Below are 19,876 nucleotides of genomic sequence, written 5' to 3' on the forward strand. Positions count from 1 at the left end.
TTCTACATTTCCCGATCTTCTCTTCCGGCCGCCGTCGGCGAGATCATGGGCTCTTAGCTGCTTAAGGGCGCGAGGTGAACTCGAAAAGGAAGGGAAAAGCCATGGAAACGAGAGGAATCGACATTGTAGCGTGGAGATCGCGACGCGAAGGAATAATGGCGCGACGGTGACGCGGAACGATCGACGAATCGCGTCTCGATTTTTTCTGTACCTATTGAAACTCGTCTCTGGAATGGAAACACTGGCTTCTTCTCAACCGTGAAAACTTTGAGTTTGAACCATCCCTTTTCAGTACGTCTTGCATACCTGTAACAATATTTTTTCGTATAATTAACATCTGCCCTGCCAACCTTGTAATATAATTTGAACACACTATAGGGCCTTAAAAGCAAGTACCCCAGGCCTTTATAATTCTGAACTCTCCGATCGCACAGCCTCCGCCCGATTCTCGTTCGCCCCACACATTCCTGATGTTTCCAGCTCGTACGTAATAGCGATCGATTAAAACATCTCGTATGACCCACTGCAACCCGTAATAAACTGCGCCGGTACGTATTTCGAATTCGAAAATTCGACGTGTCGCGTTACACGGAGGGTCCCGCGTTCGAGTTCACACGGGGTTAATGAGAGGTTAGATATAACTCGCCATTCTGTGCCATAATGTGACACCGGCGTCCGTTTAATTTAAGCATATCCCGTGCATAGGATTTCAATGGGGGTGTGTCACGCGTCGTCCCTTGGCCCCTTCTATGGGACCCGCCGGGCAACTTCATGGGAAAAACAAAATATTTAGCTAACTGCAATAGCTGGCTGGAAACATTTTCTCTCGCGGGATTGTTTGGGCAAACAATGAATTCTAATCGGTGTCGAAATAAATCTTCTACGCCTTCTCCGCAATTTTTATTGATTGCATTGTTACGTACTTTTATCGATTAATAATCTGCTTTAAAAAATATGATTTTTACTGGATAACCTCGTTAATTTACTTGTGAGATGGAGTAAGGAGAGTCTACGTTAACTATGGAATGCAAGATGATGTTTATTTTTATGTTTTTTCTTTTGTTATATTTCTGAAGGTGAAAAAATGGTCTAGATTATGGAAAAGCTGTCTGAAAATCCACGTCTGAGACGTCACGTACCTGGGCCCGTATATATGGATGTGTCAGGCGTCACTGCCCTTGCGAGGTACTAAGCCGCTTAGCACTATGGGGTTTATGCTGTATTATGTTCGATGGAGTATCTCCTAACTCTGTGGAACTTATATGGGAATCCGTACCCCGCCTACTGCACGTTATCTTATCATTCGGCTATGCATCTGTTACCAACGCTGTTCTCCGAAGACCGAACGGCTTAAATATAAACGAACATTAACGATGAACAACGCTTGACCTCTACATTGAAATTGCTCAACTATTTCGACAAATAGAAATGGAACTAATACTACGTTGCAAGATTTAAAGACTCAAAGTAAAAAACAAATATTATCATCTCAATTTTACGTTCTAAGCGTTTCAATCATCTACCATAATTAGAATGATCGTTCTAGGAACAATGCAATCTTCGCAATAATTTAAATGTTGCACGCTGCTTACGAACCAGCTAGATTTTAATTCGTAGATACACAAGCCAATTAGAATTATGAACCAATCTGTAATTTGCACGCAAAACAATTCGTCGCGGTTCTTTCTTCCGCGACGACATCCACCCTTCAGCAACAGGACCGAAAACATTCTGAGGAAGTTTCTGACGAGGGTATTACGCAAAACTGTATCGGCTTTTCCGTGTTTTGATTTCGCCCTGGAAGGCGATGGAACGACAATGGAGGGTAAGAGGAGGACAGATACTTAGCCGAGGACTAACAGCAGGCTGCGGATTAAAGGGGGTGAAATGTTATTATTGCAAGGGGTACGTCTGCCGCCCGTGAGTACTAAGTAGCCCGGTTAAGTATGTTGTTTAAGCCAACACTGTAAGTAACCATCCCCCTGGAGAAATTGCCGTAACGGCATTGCGGCCAAGTCGAAACTCCGTTCCGTGGAAACTTTGACGTCGAAGTGCCGCGTCCAGATGGCTCTTCTAATACCCCGTTTTTAGGGTGCCTGCGGACCTAACGTCATGATACGCGACGGTAAGAAGAGTTCTCTCCCCCGCAACTATCGGAAAACTTTGCCATTTTTCCATGATTCAGGACAGCGTGAAGCTCGCGGTTATCTTCCGAAAGAGGACCGAAAGTGCTCCTTTAACTTACGGATACCACGTCAGGAATACCGTAAAGGTTAATCGATATATTGCTTATCAGAAACTGGCTTTTCAAAACTTGGACAATGTTTATAAACTCTGTTTGGTCGTCCAGGCTCGTACCCAGAAGCCTTTTGCAATTTCAAGTTTAAAAAAATTACAATTAAATTGAGTATGTCAGTTCTTTCTTGGTCAAATAAAATTGTAAATGAATTAACAATTCTTACTATATCAACACGCTGACCGTCACGTCACTCATTTCTGGGTTACAGGACTTTTCACTAGTAATTTAAGATACTTATTCTGGAGATGAGGTGTTAAAGAAAATATATCTGGATAAGATTCCTGAATTCTGATGAGGTTTCAACAACAGATACTTTGACAAAGCTTAGTCTCAATTATTTTAAAACAAGATTTTTGCCTCATAAAAATTGTCACAAAAGTCAGCGTGGCAGTCAACGTGTTAAAATAACGTTTCAAGCAATCTTCAAAAAAAAAAAAAAAAGTGACGAGTTTAAAATATTTACTTTTTAATATACTACGATAACTTCTCTACAGGACCCCTTGAATATTATTGCATCTGCAAACTCTGTCGCCAATTACTATCGTAGCAACCAGCTTTCTGATATTTCCGACCACCCCTCAACGTCCTTTTCCTACCTTCGATTAGGCGGCAAACGGACACCCGTCGAAGAACCAATTCCAGAAGCGCGAGTTTTCCAGCCGCGGTCTCCGATAGGCAAACTGGAAAACCGTGAAACGGTTACTCTGCCGACGGAAGAAATTTCCAAGTATCCGACGTGTCGCCGTTAAACCGTGCTGAACGAATAATCTCGCTGGCAAAATTGCAGCATCCAAGACCGGGGGAGCTTTTGTACGACAGGGAAACGACAAATGCACTTCCGCGGGCGAAGATTAAAATACGCTATTGCCGCTATTAGCCCCGAGTTTGAGCCTTCGCTCGAAGATAGAACGGTAACAGACGTATAATTTCCTGGAAGCTTTGAATTGAACAACTTTCTTGCTCGGCGAGGCCCGAGCGAGACGAGTGTAACCGGCTTTCAAAGCTTTGAGGGTGAGGAAGCTCATTAACGAGAGCTTTCTGTTCCTTCGTTTCGGCCCTGTTACTTCGACGCGCATTCCATCCAGCACCCGATATCGTTAACGGAGGTCCTGGGACCAGTTTCTCCTGCCCTTCGCCCCTCCATTCGGAGCCGAATTCCTTATTTACATAAATACGAGAGTTTTAATGGCCGTGAATTGCGGCGAATTCCGCCTGGCTGCGCATGCAATTTCCACCGCGCGATACGATATAAACTCTTCCCGACGAATCGCGTTTAAAAAACGAGAAAATATGATACGTATAGAGTCGCGTGGATGGTGCTACGATTACTGTTCCTCCACGTGTCATGGTTCTCGCGTTAAAATTGATCATGTAAAAATAATTCGAACGAAACGACATGTCTCCTATTGTAGATTCTAAATATAAAGACTTTAACGTTATTTCCGCAACGAATGTTCCCGTTCCGTTCAGCAACTAAAGTCGACACGTTCGCGATATTAGTTTATTGACAGTGAAACTTCTTTCCTGGCAATATCAACATGTTTTGTAAGCATTGCTCACGGAGACTCCATTTTTCATAGAGCTTACGCCACTTTGATAATGTACGGCTCATTTGTTAACACGTTCGCTGCCATCATTCAGTTGGAAAACTGCCGCAGGCCACGCTACATTTGTGGCAATTTTATTTGACCTTCTGTAACGCCATGTGACTCTGCCATAGCATATATATCCGTGTGTCGGTAATTTCAAGGTATAACTGTACCATTTTATCACTGCAGCATCTATTATCACCGAAATACTTAACGGAAGGTTTAGAATGTACTCGAACTGAAAAGAAAAATGTGGCTCTACAGAAAAATTACAACCATTAAAAAATCTTTTCATATCGTCAACTATTGGATGATTTTCATAAAAATGAAGTTCAATGTGTTAAATTTCAAAGAATATGATTTTATTAACCAATTATATAGTCGCCATTCTTTTCTACAATTTAATTTTGCACGTGATACTATAGCCTACTCGGTGGGTAAACCAAACCAAACAAAAACAATGGAGTTGTCATAGCAACGTCTATTTCCTAGCAACGTATTTCTTTATCAGTCTTCTGTTTAACGATTTCGGTTATCTGTTCCTAGTGAAACGAAATTTTGAATATCAGTTGTAAAATAAAATACTCCACAGTGGACGCGTACAAGCACACAGACAACTAATAAACCAGCAACGAATAACAATCTTCTTAGGATTAATTGAAACCCCTCGCGAATCGAACGAGCCCGCTGAATTTCATTCCATTCGTCGAACGGCCATCAATTCCGTTTCTTCGAATTCCGTGCTGATCTCGAAGCAATAAAAGCAATCAAGCTTGCGCGGCCGTGATTGCTGTCACTTTTAATGACACTTTCTTCGGTGATCTGTAATACTAGTATACGGGCGCGTCGAAGGTAATTATTCCTCCTCGTTACGATCGAATGAATTCAATTAATCAACGAATCTGCTCGACGCCGCCGTACCCGGCGCTCGCGGGTTCGTTAGCGACAAATTCCCATGAACAATCGCGCGTGAATCGTGAGTACACGACGCCGTGAAATTCCCGCAGTCCGTTCCAAACATCGCTCGTTTCCGATTCGGGATCGCTGTATTCTATTACCGAACCGGAATCGAACAAACGCTGGAAGTTCTTGCTTAATTTGTTCGAATTAAGCGAATACAATTCATCGCGTCAATTATCCAACGTGTCGTTCAGTTTTTCGTTCTTTAAATTCGTTCCTTGGAAACCTATCGGAAACGTTTCGAAGTTTTTTAGTTACTCTTATCGCGAGAGCAAGCTGTTCATTTCATGACCACGTTTCGAGGAACCCAACTCGCGTAAAATTCTTTTTATTCGTAGAATCCGCGGAATATTCGAATATTAAATTATACGGATAGCGGTAGCTCTAATTTCCGCGAAAGTCGTCATTTCTCCCAACGTGCTCGCGGAAGAGAAACGTGACGAGAAGGGGGCACACGATTCTTAATTCGTCGGTACGTGACGCGCGGTGCGGGGTTCTTTACCTTTTCTTTTTTTTTTTCATCCCCCTAGGAGGAGGGATGAAAAAGTTTAAGTAGCTCGACTTGACTTAAATACAACAGCGAGACGTGGTTAATGCAACCGCGAAATAAAGGGCGTGGTTTTAACGCGCAGCCGAGGATTGGCTGTTGAACTTGGCTACCCGGTCGATACTGGCCGACTATATCTGCCTCGACCTGTATACTTGATACTTATCCGGCAAGCGTGTATGTATGTACATCTGATCTCTCTCACCGCCGCTGGAGAGGTGTTCGTACGCTCGCAGGATCGACACGGTAGGATTCAATGGCAGAAGATGCTCCAGCAAACTGCGGACCTTCATCTTGTCTGGGGTTCGATAGTTCGAAATCGACGAGCTCGTTATTGGGTTCCTCCCGAGTGACGGGGTGAAAAATGAGACACCCTATGGAAATCTTTTTAAAAATGTCGAGAATGAGGATACTTTGTCCGTCGTACAATTTAAAATCGATTTTAACTTCCACTGCGATATCACTTTATAATGTATTAAAAAAATACTGCGTCGAGTTCTTATATTTATTCCAGTAACGCTCCACGAAGAGAACTTTTAAAAGAGGGTCCTCGAACAAGTCTAAATGTTACGACCGTTGGTCCGTTTCTTTGTTTTCACGAGGCGGATATATCGTAGTGTCACAGAAAATATCGTCTGTCTTTCGAAACCTTAGTTTATCAAGTAACAACTACAACGAAACATAATTTCTCGCCGAGTGATCTATGGTCTTTCGCCATGGTTCTAAAAGCAATTGCATTCCACCGCATTACTATGTCGGTTCTTTCGATGCAAAAAACTTGGCACATCTGCGTTTGACGTCGTCATCGTTGTTGAATTATCTCCCGCTCAAAAAGTGCCCCATTGCTCAGAGGAGGTGATAGTCGCGTGGAACGAAGTCTCAGTTTTGTATACGTACAATCGGTCAATTTCGATACTTGTAAAACTCCGATGGAATACTCTGGTATGGAAGATTGTATAAAGCATTTTATAGAGCGCAAATAATATGTATTAATTTTTTTTATGTTACGTATATGTGCTGAGAATATATAAATCGTTTAATGCTTCTTCGAGGTACTAATGAAATAGATAATATACAGAACCTGATTTTGAAAATAAATACCTATTTCCTTGATAAAAATCATTAATCTATAAATTTATGAAATGACCTAAAATCTACTAAATGCATTCCTCTTGCGTACGACAAAAAATGTGAACGTTTCGAGTTTGTGTCTGTTGTCCAACCCACGGATCCATCGCAGTAAAAATCATCCCAGCGATGGCTGCCCTGCCGCGGGTCGACAAATGACCGACCGGAAAACTTATATCGCCGCACAAAAGCGAGTAGGTTAGTATAATAACGCGATATCCATAATAAACGCGACCGGTATCCTCTCATTGAGGGCAACAATGCCTCTGATAGATGAGTTAATCGGTAAGTTCCTCCCCAGTGGGGGCGAGGGGACCCCGAGTCGACGTTTCATGTTTCATTGTGCGGCATCGCTGGTCGAGGACGACGAGAACACGTCGACGACGTCGACGGCTCGTACGGTTCACCTCGGAAACGTACGCGGGGAGCATACTGCATCCAAGAAGAAACCAATAAACTCGACGTGATTCCGATCGGTAACGTCGAGTGGTTCTCAATTCTACTTTGCGTGCTTTGAAAGGCAAAGAACGAATCACTCGGGGAGGGAAGAGATCTCGACTCCTCGGGGTATGAAATATTGAGCGAAAAATGTGCGAGCCAATTCGCCTTAAATATCGAGGCTTCCACGTACACCTCGGGCATACGTATAGTTTAACTTTTAACATATCGACAGGTGTAACAACATTTACTTGAAGTTTTAACAGTTTCCAATTATTTGATAGTTTACGATTAAATAATGAATCCCAAGAAGGGATTATCTGTTAAACCTTTCGCTAGTGGATTTAATTATGATACATCCAACTGATAATGCTGTATGGACCTAAACAATTAAATATACTTTAAATATCTGTCTTGATAAATCTGAAACCCCTGGAAACATGACTGCTCCATCCTGCGTATTTTTATTCTCTGTTCCATCTTAAATATATTATATCATAATGTTCCATGCTTTCATGCACCAAAACAATTAAGTACACTTTAAATATCTGTCTTAATAAATTCGAAAGTCCTGAAAACGTGGCTGCTCCAAATCATCCTGCGTACTTCCATTTTCTATCCCATCTTAATACGTGTACAAACAAATCTACGGAACGCTGCCTCGAAGATCCCAGGATTCCTATTATTCGGATCAGCAGTGAACGGTGATTCTCAATTCCTCTCGCAGGATACTATTCTCCAGCGTTTCCTCCGATTACAGTCGAAAGGAGCGGTTGGGAACTACTGATCTCTAGAGAGTAATTCATCAGAGTGGATGCTGGGACTGGCAGACCTCCGCCTCTTCTCTTCCTCGAGGTTTTCTACCGTTTCTCGTCCCGTCTTTGTCTCCATCGGCGCATCCCTGCGCTGTATTCCGACTCCGCGACGGGCAACGGGGTCAAGCCGCAGCCTGGTTAATTTGTCGCTTCTTTCGCTCTTGTCCTGGCGCTAAAAGTCGCCGGTCACCTCGTTTCGAACGTCTGGAAGCGGATCGATGCTCAACGCGTCGCTGACTGACGAAGATCGTCGATTGATATCGTCGCTGGTCTCTTCCGAACCGAAAAGTTGTCAAACTGAAAGATTCGGAATATCTTGGAAAAGTAATATTCCCAAAAGATTATTTACCGTAGCTTGTGTATTCTCTGGAAACACTAGTCTCTAAAGATATCTTTCCAATCAAAAAGCTCTTCGAGTTTTCTACTTGGCCATCGACGTAACCATTCGTGGCTCAGTTTTTCTAGGACTCGAAATAGACCGATCCACGCATCGTGTATTCCTGCGCGACAACGATTCGAGAAAGTAACGAATAACTTCTCGAAATGATTGTTCTGTTCCACGAAAGTCGAACAAGGATGGAAGACGTTCATTCTCGTTGCAACTCCGCCAAGCACGACTGCGGTCTGAGCGATAAGAGGGGCGGCAGCAGTCTATATTAAGGACTGATTGACAAACAGGCTGACCCACATTCGCGAACTGAACGCGACGAGCACGCGTTATAGCCGGGGCCCTTAAAAGATCTGCATTTCGTGCGGATAATTATACACCTCGTCCATGCCGCGGCGCGTGTCCGCTAATTCATGAACCGCAGCCTGCAGAAGGAAGAAAGGCTTCCTGGAAAATGGCCGTGCGTTTCGGCGGGCAAATTGCCCGCTCGCGTGAACAGACGCGCGGCTTGTTAAGATTATGATTAAACGACGCGATCCTTGCACGATCCATCCTCCCGTGGATATCTTTATCGATACGGGGCCAACTAAAGCAATACTCTCCCTTTAAACCTTCCCAAGCGTCTAATGGATTCCGAGAACCGTCTCGCGGCCACGGTTTTTCTTTTTGCCCCTCGAACCCACCGAATAAATCTCAACTTCCGAGAGATCCGTCCGACTACTCGATTTCCTGCGCATGTAAATCTATTTGAGGAGCAACCTCTTGTCCTGTAGTCGATTACGATGCGCCTAGATCGCGGTAACCATCCAGGTGGTGAGGAGGAGGTCAAAGGAGATTCGACTGGGGCAGAAGTTTATATAAAAAGAGATTATGATTCATGGGGTGGAGAACAACCAGTGGAAATAAAAATGAAACCGGTAACTCACATAATAGAATCAACTGGTACCTAATAATCACAGGTAACTCGGTGGTAACTCACATTTTCATTTAAGCAATGAATCATATGAGCCGTTCATTGCACAAATCGATAAACTCCATAAAACTGTTGAGAAATGGGATCAAAATAGGCTCTGAAATAAATAATTTATTATTCAGGAAAGTTATGACTATACCAAGTGCTTTGACACTTAAATTTAAGATTATTCAAAAGTGCAGTGAACGGCTCATATAGCCTCGATTATTATACCGATGTACTGCGAGAGCTTTGCCAGACCAAAGTCGCTACCAATCCCCCTTTCAAACGAAAGATCCGCTAGATAGAGTTTAATACCAAAAATATCGAATACCGAGTTGCTAGTTAAACATCTCTTCGCGCCAAAAACGTAAAGCGTCGCCCGAAAAGTAAATTCTTTCAACGCCGCAGGGATCTCCGGAGAGGTGAAAGGCCTCTGAAAGGTAAGCGTTCCCTCGATCCGTGAGAGACTTCGGTTTTAGCTCTGGTTCCGAGAGCGGATTCGCAATTGCGGAAGTTGCACGGGTCCTTTCCGCGAGTCCTCCGTCGTCCCTTTCCCGCGCAAATTGCCTCATTCCGCGCGAAGAAACGGAACGTTTCGTCCCGGCAGGCGTCTCTCTAGCCGATATTAACTGGATCCACGGACGATCTGGCGTGTCCTGATGATTTCATCAGGCCCGTCTCCGCGGGATCATCATACTTTGTAACCGCCCGGCAAAAAGCAACTGCTCGAGCCAGGACACGCCAGGAAATATATGCCCGTAACACGGCGTGGATTCAACGCGACCGCGCGCAACGGGTGACGTATGATGATAGTGTGGCCCAGGAGAATCAAGATGGCCGTAATAATATCATTATCCCAGTGGTCTCCGTCGGTCGTCCGGGGCCTCGAGTAAGACATTTACCGTAACGACCGGCCATTCGTTATCGAGTCCCGGGTTGCCTAACCTCTGTCGGAACCGCGACACCGGCAGAAAAGAACGCAGATACCCTTTCTACCGATTTTGCTCCTCATTTCAGGTAGGCGATGACGGTTATTCGTACGTGGAACTTCAATTTGCGGTGAAGAAACTTTACGGTGACCGTAATGCTCATTTTTTTTTTTTTTTTTGACACGCTAAACGATCGTATTAGGCCGCGAGTAAAGGTAGAGGTGGAGAGGTCCATCGGAGGATTAGACGAGGATCTTTGGATAGAAGAATCATACAGATTCTCCAATTATCGTAATTCGTCTGATAGGTCCCTAAAAGCGACGATTTTCTTTCGCGTGTTTTTCAAAAGGTCCGCGATGCTTAGCTGATTTGACTATATCCAACTCTCTTCATCTGTTTCGCCGAAATTTTTTGTTCCTTCCGTTTGCGTCGATTTTCAGTCTCTCGCTGTGCGTCCCTTACAGCTCCACGCCGTTCCGACTGGCAGAAGTAACATCTTAATTACTTAGTGGCAACGTTGTAGAAAAAAGGCTCATCAAGGAGGCCTAATACACAGGTGGACATGGCAAGATCGCAAATATATTGCGGCAGACCGATAACTCGAAACGATCGCTCCAACTCAGCGGCCCAGTAAAGTGGACTGCGTCAACAGGCTTTAACCAACTACCACAGAGGCTCGCCTATACTTCATCCATTTCCACGCATACTCCAACGTCAGTTTTTCTGAAGACCCATAAAGCCTCTATCACCATCATCATTATCGCCATTACCGTGCGTCCGCTAACAGTCGGTTGGATTCAAGAGCCACGCGTTGGCACGCAGGTAGCCGCGGCGAGTTCTTTTCCACCGCGGGAAAAAGAAACGCCGGTACCAAGTCGATAACGTTCGAGGCGCAACATCAACGAGTGACATTTGTTTAACGGATGTGACGGTGCCCATGGTGGGGCGACTCGTACGATCGGGTCGCGATCATCACGCGTCAGGTCGTTTCGTTGCCGGGACAGAGGTTAGGTTTAATATGGCGAACCTCGGCGTACGGCTTCATTAAGGCCTTCCACCGTACACCGTTGGTGGCGCTAGTGATGTATATTAGCGATATATCTCGTAAGCGGGAACGGGAATTAAGAGGGGAAAAGAAACGAAAAAAGAAATGAAATGAAAAGAAAGGGGATACGAATAAGAGGAAGAAAGGCAAAAAGGCTGGTAATGACGTCAGCGTCAGGGCAGCTGCCTCGGTTATTAATTAAGAATACGGACAGACGAACGGGCCAACTGATCGCGCGGCTCTGAAATTCGCCCAGGGGACCACGGGAAATTAATCGTCCGCGATGGATTCCGAAGTTGGTAGACGGACTGTGCCCAGATACGGACACCTTTGGGCTACGACTACGCGTGCTAGGGAGACCGAACTTAATTACCGTCGAATATGCGACGTAGGGACCCACGGAAGCCTGCGCGATGGAAAGAGAAAAGGTGTCCCCCAGCTGTTAATTACTACGCAACCGTCTAATGACGAGATCCATCAAGAAATCATCACCAGCGTATCAACGATCCTACGTACAGTGGAAGTCCTCCACCAGTACCGTCCTCTTTTTCAAAGAATTCGAACGCCTGTGACCATTGCAACGAATGCATAGTACCGGTACTCTACGAGTTTAGCTAGCAACAGACCGGCAACAACTGGTAGAACCAGTACTTAACACCGATCTCGTGGTATTCAATAAACAAGAAAGTAGTGGAAACAAGAGAAAGGAAAGCGGAGTCTGCCAGTCATCCATCAAAAAGTCAGCTCGCAGGCTCTGGTAGTTACGGGGATTACCTTTCCTCGAATAGAACAAGAACACCTGACCCTATTATACCCCGTCACTGAGGTTCAAACGCGACTACAAAACCACCGGATACCGTAGCGCAGTAACGACTAATAAAACCACTACTCGGATACGCACCGATCCCATCAGATTCAATAAACAAGCAAGAGGGAACAACAGAAAAGGGAAGCGTTCGCCAGGAGTTAATTACACGAGACCGTCTAATGGCGAGATCCATCAAAAAATCATCACCAGCGTATCGACGCCGCGATTTCGCGGACTACCTTTCCTCGGGCGGAATTCAAGTACGATACGAGTTCGAAGAGGAGTAATCGACGAAAACCACTGGGATGTAGAACCGATAAACAACCGACGAACCCACAGCTCGGATACGCGGCAATTCCATCGGGTTTAATAGCAACGAGGGCGCAGGAACAACAAAAGCGGAGCAGTCACAATCAGCGTAATCACGGGAACGGTGAAGTTCGGTTCCCTGATAATTCATAGGATAAATTAGAATTCTAGCGTGATGAAGCGGCAAAGAGCGACGCCGGCGGACGCGGCATCCTTTTAGCGTAGCAAAGCCTCTTCTCTTGCCTCCGCGTCGCGCTAGAAGTTGAGCGTGGCTCGAACTGGAAAGCACTGCTGCCTTCCTCCAAGAATTATAATAACGAATGCTTAAATCAGCTTAGCCGCGCTAACTTCGCTTTTGCGACTACCTCCCATGTAAATATGGAAGTAGCTCTCTACAAAGTGGGAAGAGTGGGAGCCCGTCGGCCGATTGGGTAGAACGGCCGAGAGGGTAGGGAGTGCCACGACGTCGCCTCGTGAATGAGGAGATAGCGAGAGGTGGCGAAGCTGGAGGACGGCGGAAGAGCGCGACGCGTGGAAGAGTCAGAGGGATTCATGAATCCCAGATGCGGTGGATTAGACCGTCTTTGCCGTATTTCTGTTTTCGAGGAAGACGGCAAACCGGCTGCAGATTACCGAGAAAGTAGCGCCGTCGGCGAGGCTGCACGCGCTTGGATTAGGAATTAAATAGCCATTAAGTACCCTCTAACAGACCCCCAGCCACCGACTGTACAACGCGAATTTTCTGGACGGAAGTTCGCTTCATGTGCGTCTGCACACGGGGGAGGGAGCAAATTCGATCCGCTGTTTCAACTACTCGCACCGCTACAATTTTAATAATCCCGAGACTTTTCGGTTAGGAAGATTTATGTTAGGTTTAACAAAAAGTTCGTTCAGCTTTTAACGCCCAGACAGCGATTTTTCTTAGACAGAGGAACGTATTTACTACGCAACGTATTGTCCACTTTGTTCTACGATCTGTCCCCATCGAAGGGAGTACCAAGCGGCGGAATTTATAAATTTATACATATGGGTTGAATACTTTTTTTTTTCTTTTCCTTTTTGTGATTTGTAAATGATGCAAGCAAAAGTTCTTCCTTATGTCGAAATTACAAGGAATAAATTATCTACCTTTCTCTTTAAAAGTCCTCATCAAGTTAGTAACCATGCAAACTGCAGAGAAGCATCACCACAAACTGAACGAACTTTTTGGCTAATATTGGGCTGTCTGGAAAGTCGATGTCGATTTTTGGTAGGTGGTACAGGTCTGATTATATCGGAACGGTTAAAAGCAAATAACATGTATACATCACTCGAACAAAATGGTGTCTATGTAATTCGATAAATATATATTAAAATTCCTGCCTCTGAATTTGTCTTAAAAATTTGCAGACACCTGTATCGACTCGACTCGTTGCGTACGGCTAACGAGATTCTTAAAAGCTCTTGCACTTGTGAATGTATGTTAGTAATTGCAATGTCTTCCAGTTGTCCTCTCAAACTATATGTATATATATACTAGCTATGCTCCGCGGATTATATTCTATAATATCTCCACCACAGAGCAACCTTTCGCGTCCAAATTTTGCCAAAGACTTTCTTTTTTGTTAATTATTGTACAGTGTGAATTTTTTTAAAAAGCGACCTCAGCGCCACCTAAGACGGTTCAACACAAATAAAAACAATCCGGAGCACCACACGAACACGTGGTGCGAATATAAGGTGGATAGCTTCAGTGGTTAAAGCCGTGCTGGTCAGACATACATACGCACCAACGTTTTTGTATATCAAGATACGTTGGAGGTTTCATTGCTTAGATAAAACAAACCAAACGGATCTACATGGTGCTCACGCGGCTACCATTCACACGGATTTCAGATAAAGTTGCTCCTCCGAATGCCACGTTCGATATTCCCAGTTTTCGAAAAGGTGTTGTTCTCGCAACAACGAATACTCGATGCGTTTGTTACGAAACGTTAACAGAAAACGGTTCGTTTAGCGATATTTCGACGGGCAGTTATTGGATTCCTTTTGAGCACCTCTGACGCGACGGGTTCAGCTATAGAGAGCTCTAAACCGAATCCAATCCTGATTGACGTGAGGGAAAGAAGAGGGGAAACTATCGCGGGGATTATCTTTGGCGCCACTAACACCACCTACGGTCGCCCACGAGATCTAGACGAAGCGTTCTCGTGTTATATTCTAACAAGGGATGGTGAGACGGTGGTCCGAGAAACCTACTCGGTCATCATCGTCATCCATCGAATAAAACAAAAGGCTGGCTGTCAAAATGGGATCCCGGGGTATCGGTGGATCTCTCCTCATTGCACGGATACACTGATCCGCATTAAAAGAGTTCGAGGCTGGACCGATGTTACGCCTACGCATACCCAAGTATGACACGTATAATCTGTAAAGAGCCTCTAATAATGGATGAGTTGATCGTTGCGCTAGCCAGCTCCGAAGGGATCCGATCCCAATCGTTACCTTGTCTTAAGCTTCTCGAATTGTCCCGGCCAGGAATCTGGTCGTTCGATGATTGTCAGAACAATGAGACAGAGGTGGTGGACGAAACGTGTTTCAAGATGTCCGCTACGAGGACGCGAAGATGGAAAGGCTTCGAGTGGGAAGGACCCGGGGTGGGAGGCAATGCACACGAGAGACGTAGGTTACGTTGAAGTGGATTGTTTGTAGGCAAACACGACTCGCTCTTCGCTCGAGATCTCCACCGTGTCTCGGTCGGAACGTGGTTGATACGTGTAAGACGAACGATAGAATGGGCCGCGATGACGATGACTGCGACGAGGACGACGACGACGACGCAGATGCTGCTGCCGTTCCTGGCCGCTGATGATGATGATGATGGCGATGGAGATAGTGGCTCGTGAAATAAAAAAGGAAAGAAAAGGAGGCACCACGCCAGGGATGAAATTACCAAGTCGCAAGTCACTCCTGTAACACGTTAACCCAAGACTCGTCCAGGCCCTGGTATTATAAGTAAGACGTCCTGAGAGAAGGCGGGCTCCAGATATCCGATCGCTGGAATGTACGTAAGCTGGCGCTGTTTCTTGCGCTCGTTTCCAGTTCTCGTATTACCCGAGTTACCGGCTAGTATCTTGCATTATCAAGAACAAGACGCGATTGATCGACGCGCAACGCATTAACTCGACGAGACTTTCCAACGTTTTGCAGTCCACCGCGTGGATCGGACCGGATTAACGATTAAAACTAAATATATACGAATCATGACACCTGCCACGGAACGCCTAAGTGCGAGATAAAGCTTGGCTAACGTGGGCACGTGTAACGGTGTAGACGCTGATTACGGAAGCACCAACTCGCGATCAAGTCAGTTATATTCGAAGTTTTTTGCGAGATTGAGAATCAATACGCTGGAGGAGAGAAGAGCTTCGGTCTCGTTAGAAATTTGAAAGTGGTAGGATCGTTAATTCTGAGCTGATCCAGACGATTCCTATGGATACACCTCTGAGATTTGTCGGATCTTTTATTCAGCCTCGAGCTAACCTTGGCTGCCAAGCTGAAACTCGTGAAAACGTGTATAAAGTTAAAATTTTCTCACGAGACTATCGAAGATTAGATCATTTCTTGCAGTATTTAATTTTTTAAATACCGTCTCACCTTTGAAATTAAATTTCCTAGTTCCATAATGAAAAGTTCTATCACCAATCTCTGGACCAACGCGTTAAAGAAATCCGCAAGCTAGCAAACAACTCGATCAACGCGTGAATTTTTTCTCAAGATTGGAATTCGTTTAAACATTAGACCGACAGATCTAACCGACCAATCACCGTTGTACCACAACGCTCGTCCCGTTTTACATCTATCCCCTTTCGCCGGCAATCTGCCTGTAAGAACGTTCAATTATCGGTAGCCGCAATTTTTTACCAGGCTAATGAATATTTGAGTTCAATCGTCGATTAAACGCTACTGTTAACAGTTCCAACAAAACCTCCGCAATACCTGCATTCATAAACGCCGGGAACAGACGCAGCCCGCACTTGCTATCGCCGCTGGAGTTGTTCTTTCGCGGTGTGGAAAGACAAATAGGGACACAGGGCCACAGACCGAAAGAGTGCGAAAGAGAAAGACGCAAGGGCACAATACGAGCAGAGAGGGAGAGAGCGAGAGCATAAGAGCGGGTTGAAGCGAGAACAGGACTGGGAGATGCACGGTTAGTTAGGGCTCGTGTTTGCCGAGCGAGTTACCCTAACCCAACTCAGGCGGTTGGCGGAATTAAACGTTCGACGGAGGCTCGTTAACGTCATGAATATGTACCCTCCTACTCTGGCACTCGCTACTCCAACGTGGTCCACTCTCGCCCGCTCTGACTACGCTTCGTTCCAACAGCCAGCCAGGGCACCGCTGTTTGCTGGTTAATATTCATCGGTTACTGCCATACACCCAGTCGGATCCTGGATGATTTTCGATGGGTTCTGATTACAGTCGATTCGATCGCTGGTCCGGCCAAGATCCCGTCATAAATCGGAGAATAATCTAAATAATCTAAAACAGGATGGGGGTTCCTTCCATGGCCCAGTCTGGGTCAGTGTCTAAGTAAAGCGTAGAGCTTTAAAAGTCTAGAAGATGAATCTAGAGTGCACGTTGCAAAGTATTGTACACGCCACAAGTATTGTACCTTCGTTATCCAAGGGTTGAAAGGAATGAGAGACACTGTGCACCGAAACCACCCCCGAAGACTTCCCCAATACACGTTTACGAGCACGATTGTTTTCGACAAAAGGAACACGGGAATTCCTCCGTGAATGAAAAGTAAATGGGGTTAACCAAGCTCGATGGCTGAGCGGCCTATTATTTCGAGGGTGGATACACACAATGAAGAAACGAATCTTTCGTGCATCTTCGCGGAAGGAAACGTAAAGAGGAGAATTTTACGTGTACGTCGCCCGTGGCGATTTGATATTGGAGCACCGATCCCTGCAGGCTCGACGTCGGAGGATCGAACGGCTTAGGAAAAGATTTTGAAAGCGGCGTCGAGGTAAACCTCACCATCGCGAATGATACTTTATGCGATACATTTGCTAATTAATCAAATACTGAAATGGGAAAAGCAATTCGTAAATCAAGCTGGGATGAGCCAAGGACTGTAGTTGTAATGTGGTTAGTTGTGGTGTTTAGGGGACGCTGTGTATAATAGAATTGCTGAATAAAGATGAACATTACGTACAACTTTTTTAGATAAATCCTACAACATTCTCAATTCCTCAAATTTGACAACGATGTTATTATTATTTTAAGACTGCGATCTTTAAGAAATGCAAACAAAGAAAGAAAATAAGTAACTACATGGTTAAAAATGTGTACCCAACGAAGTTTACCAGGGGCTGGTCTTCTAGCGAGTAAAGCGACGCCATAAGAGGACATGAAATTCTACTTAACCGGAAACAAAGTGCGCAAGAAAAAGTCGGCTCAAGGCTGAATCTCGAAATTAACCGTAACATCCGCTCCGTTCCACAATTAATTTATCATCGAGTCGACACGTTAGCGGAGCATTCAGCGTGGAAATAGGCGCGCGTTAGTCCTCGGGTGCTGCGAGTTATGCGCTGGTCATTTATATAAATAAGAAGCAGAAGCGATACCTGACTACCATCCACAGGGTGACTCCACACTTTGCATTATTCCCGAACGCCACGTTCGGGCCGAGAATCAGACACTGGGGGGATTACGAATACAGAGGTGAGCGCGAAAGGCGTATTCAGAACACGTTCACGAGCGGTATCGTTAGCGTATTTTTCTTCGAGCAACGAGCAGCCTCGTATATACGCATTTAATGAACGGCTACTGTCCCGCACGTCGACGATCATAATTGATGAAAGGAATTTCCATGGCCCGAAACGTCTTCATTCTGAAACCTAACGCGTACCCGTTCTATGATACGCGCGCTAGACACCGACGATTCGATTCGGTGACTCCTTCTCTGACCGTGAAACGAGTTCTGACGTTCCACCTCTCGACGATACGCAAGGTGAAACTTAATCAAAGATACACACAAATAGATTGGATAAATTGTGAATTTTGAACGAGTGTCGATGGTAACACTGACATTTTTTTTCTAAAACATTTGGCGTGGAGAAACGTGAGATTTTTCGAAAGACCGCCAGGGTAGTTGAAAGACGTCCGTTGTGCTCACGGAACATATGCGACGAGGAGAAACCGGGGACGGTAACAGGTCGTCATAACATTAGTCGAAGGCCTGACAAAAGATCCCTAAGCAAATAAACATTCTAACGAACCAGTTACTTAACCATCGGGGCTGACCACTGTCCATCGTGCCGGAGAAGGGTAAAAAAAAAAAAGCAAAAGAAAAACAGTGGAGCAAAGACAAACTGGTCCAGGGAACCTGATGCGGGGACATCTCATTACCGGATGCTGTCGCAAGCTGCGGAAACACTCCGGGGTCCGTTCGACGGATAAACCAGTCTCAAGGACGCCAAAAATTCACCGCTGTTGATGACAATTAACGGTCTCTGATGACCCGAAGAGGTCGAACCTGGGGCCCCTTTCAAAAGGGTTTAGCTCCGAAATGGGATGAAATATTCATGTTGTTATTGCAGCTTTTTTTTTGCATTGTATCACCACGAAAAATAGGGCAGGACACTACTTTTGGGCCACTTAAGGGTCTAAGTACCCTACATTCACGTAAGTGAATATATTGGTCAAGATACCTGCATTGTGGATGAATGGGAATTAATAGAAATTGTATTAGGTTGTCCAAAAAGTTTCTCTCGTTTTATTAATAAGTAATATATACACGATATTTTATGTTTTATATTACGTTACCGAATTGTGTACGATTCATTTTACTGTTACAACATCAATATCTAAGAAGCCACACAAAATAATTGAGTGCCACTCGCGAAAGAAACTTTTGGGACAATCTAATAGATAGGAAACAAAAATTCTTTATACTGACTACCTTTAGAAGAAATATTTTGAAGCTTAACTCATCGGATAATTAATTTCTATAATTAAAAAATTAAAATGTACCACCACTAGATTGTGGATGTTTATGCGAATTCATATTTATTGGAAATTGATCTTTTTAACAATGTAACGTATCCTCTTACATGAGCCAATAGTATGTTACATTACATCCGGTTTTTTTAACTTAAGAAAATACTGCCGTAAAAAGGGCCCATTTCGCCGAGAGAAAACACTAAACTACAAAAATAAATGCTCCAAAAGTTGATCAACGGGGATTACAAAAGCACAATACTCTATCGCAATGCAGGCATCGCTTTCTCGTTGGTCCGTGAAAGGCTTTTGTGTCTGAGGGGCTAGTTCGACTCTCAATTAACCCATCAGCTACCGAATGGCTCCCGCGTTTGAGCTGCCACGAAATCTCGACGCGATGAAAAAGAACGGACACGAAGTCAAAGTCGAAGTCGAATCGCAGCATCGAGAAGGTAGGGAATAAAAGTGATAAAGGTAAAAAAAGAAACAAAAAAGAGACGTGAACGGGGAGGAGACGATTGAAAGTCTAGTCCGAAACCGCTTAATTAATTCAGATTTATCCGAGGCGGATGACGGGGCCAAAATTTTATTCAATTCTCTCTTTCATGGCAGCTACCTTTTTTACTCCGTGTCTCACCGTCTCGAGAATCTCCGCTCGTCACGCGGCTTCGCCAGC

At 44.8% G+C, this 19,876-nt stretch overlaps 1 long non-coding RNA gene across 2 annotated transcripts in view; it reads right to left on the reverse strand.

Moving 5' to 3' along the window:
- Positions 1 to 269: 269 nt before the first annotated feature.
- Positions 270 to 19,876, reverse strand: part of LOC128888250 (uncharacterized) — a 44,900-nt gene continuing 25,293 nt past the window's right edge. For both annotated transcript variants that reach the window (XR_008460216.1, XR_008460215.1), the window contains exon 4: positions 270 to 306. This is a non-coding gene — a long non-coding RNA (uncharacterized LOC128888250). The remainder of the gene's footprint in view (positions 307 to 19,876) is intronic.

The sequence above is a fragment of the Hylaeus anthracinus genome, unplaced genomic scaffold (assembly GCF_026225885.1).
Source record: "Hylaeus anthracinus isolate JK02 unplaced genomic scaffold, UHH_iyHylAnth1.0_haploid 11989, whole genome shotgun sequence".
Taxonomy (NCBI): domain Eukaryota; kingdom Metazoa; phylum Arthropoda; class Insecta; order Hymenoptera; family Colletidae; genus Hylaeus; species Hylaeus anthracinus.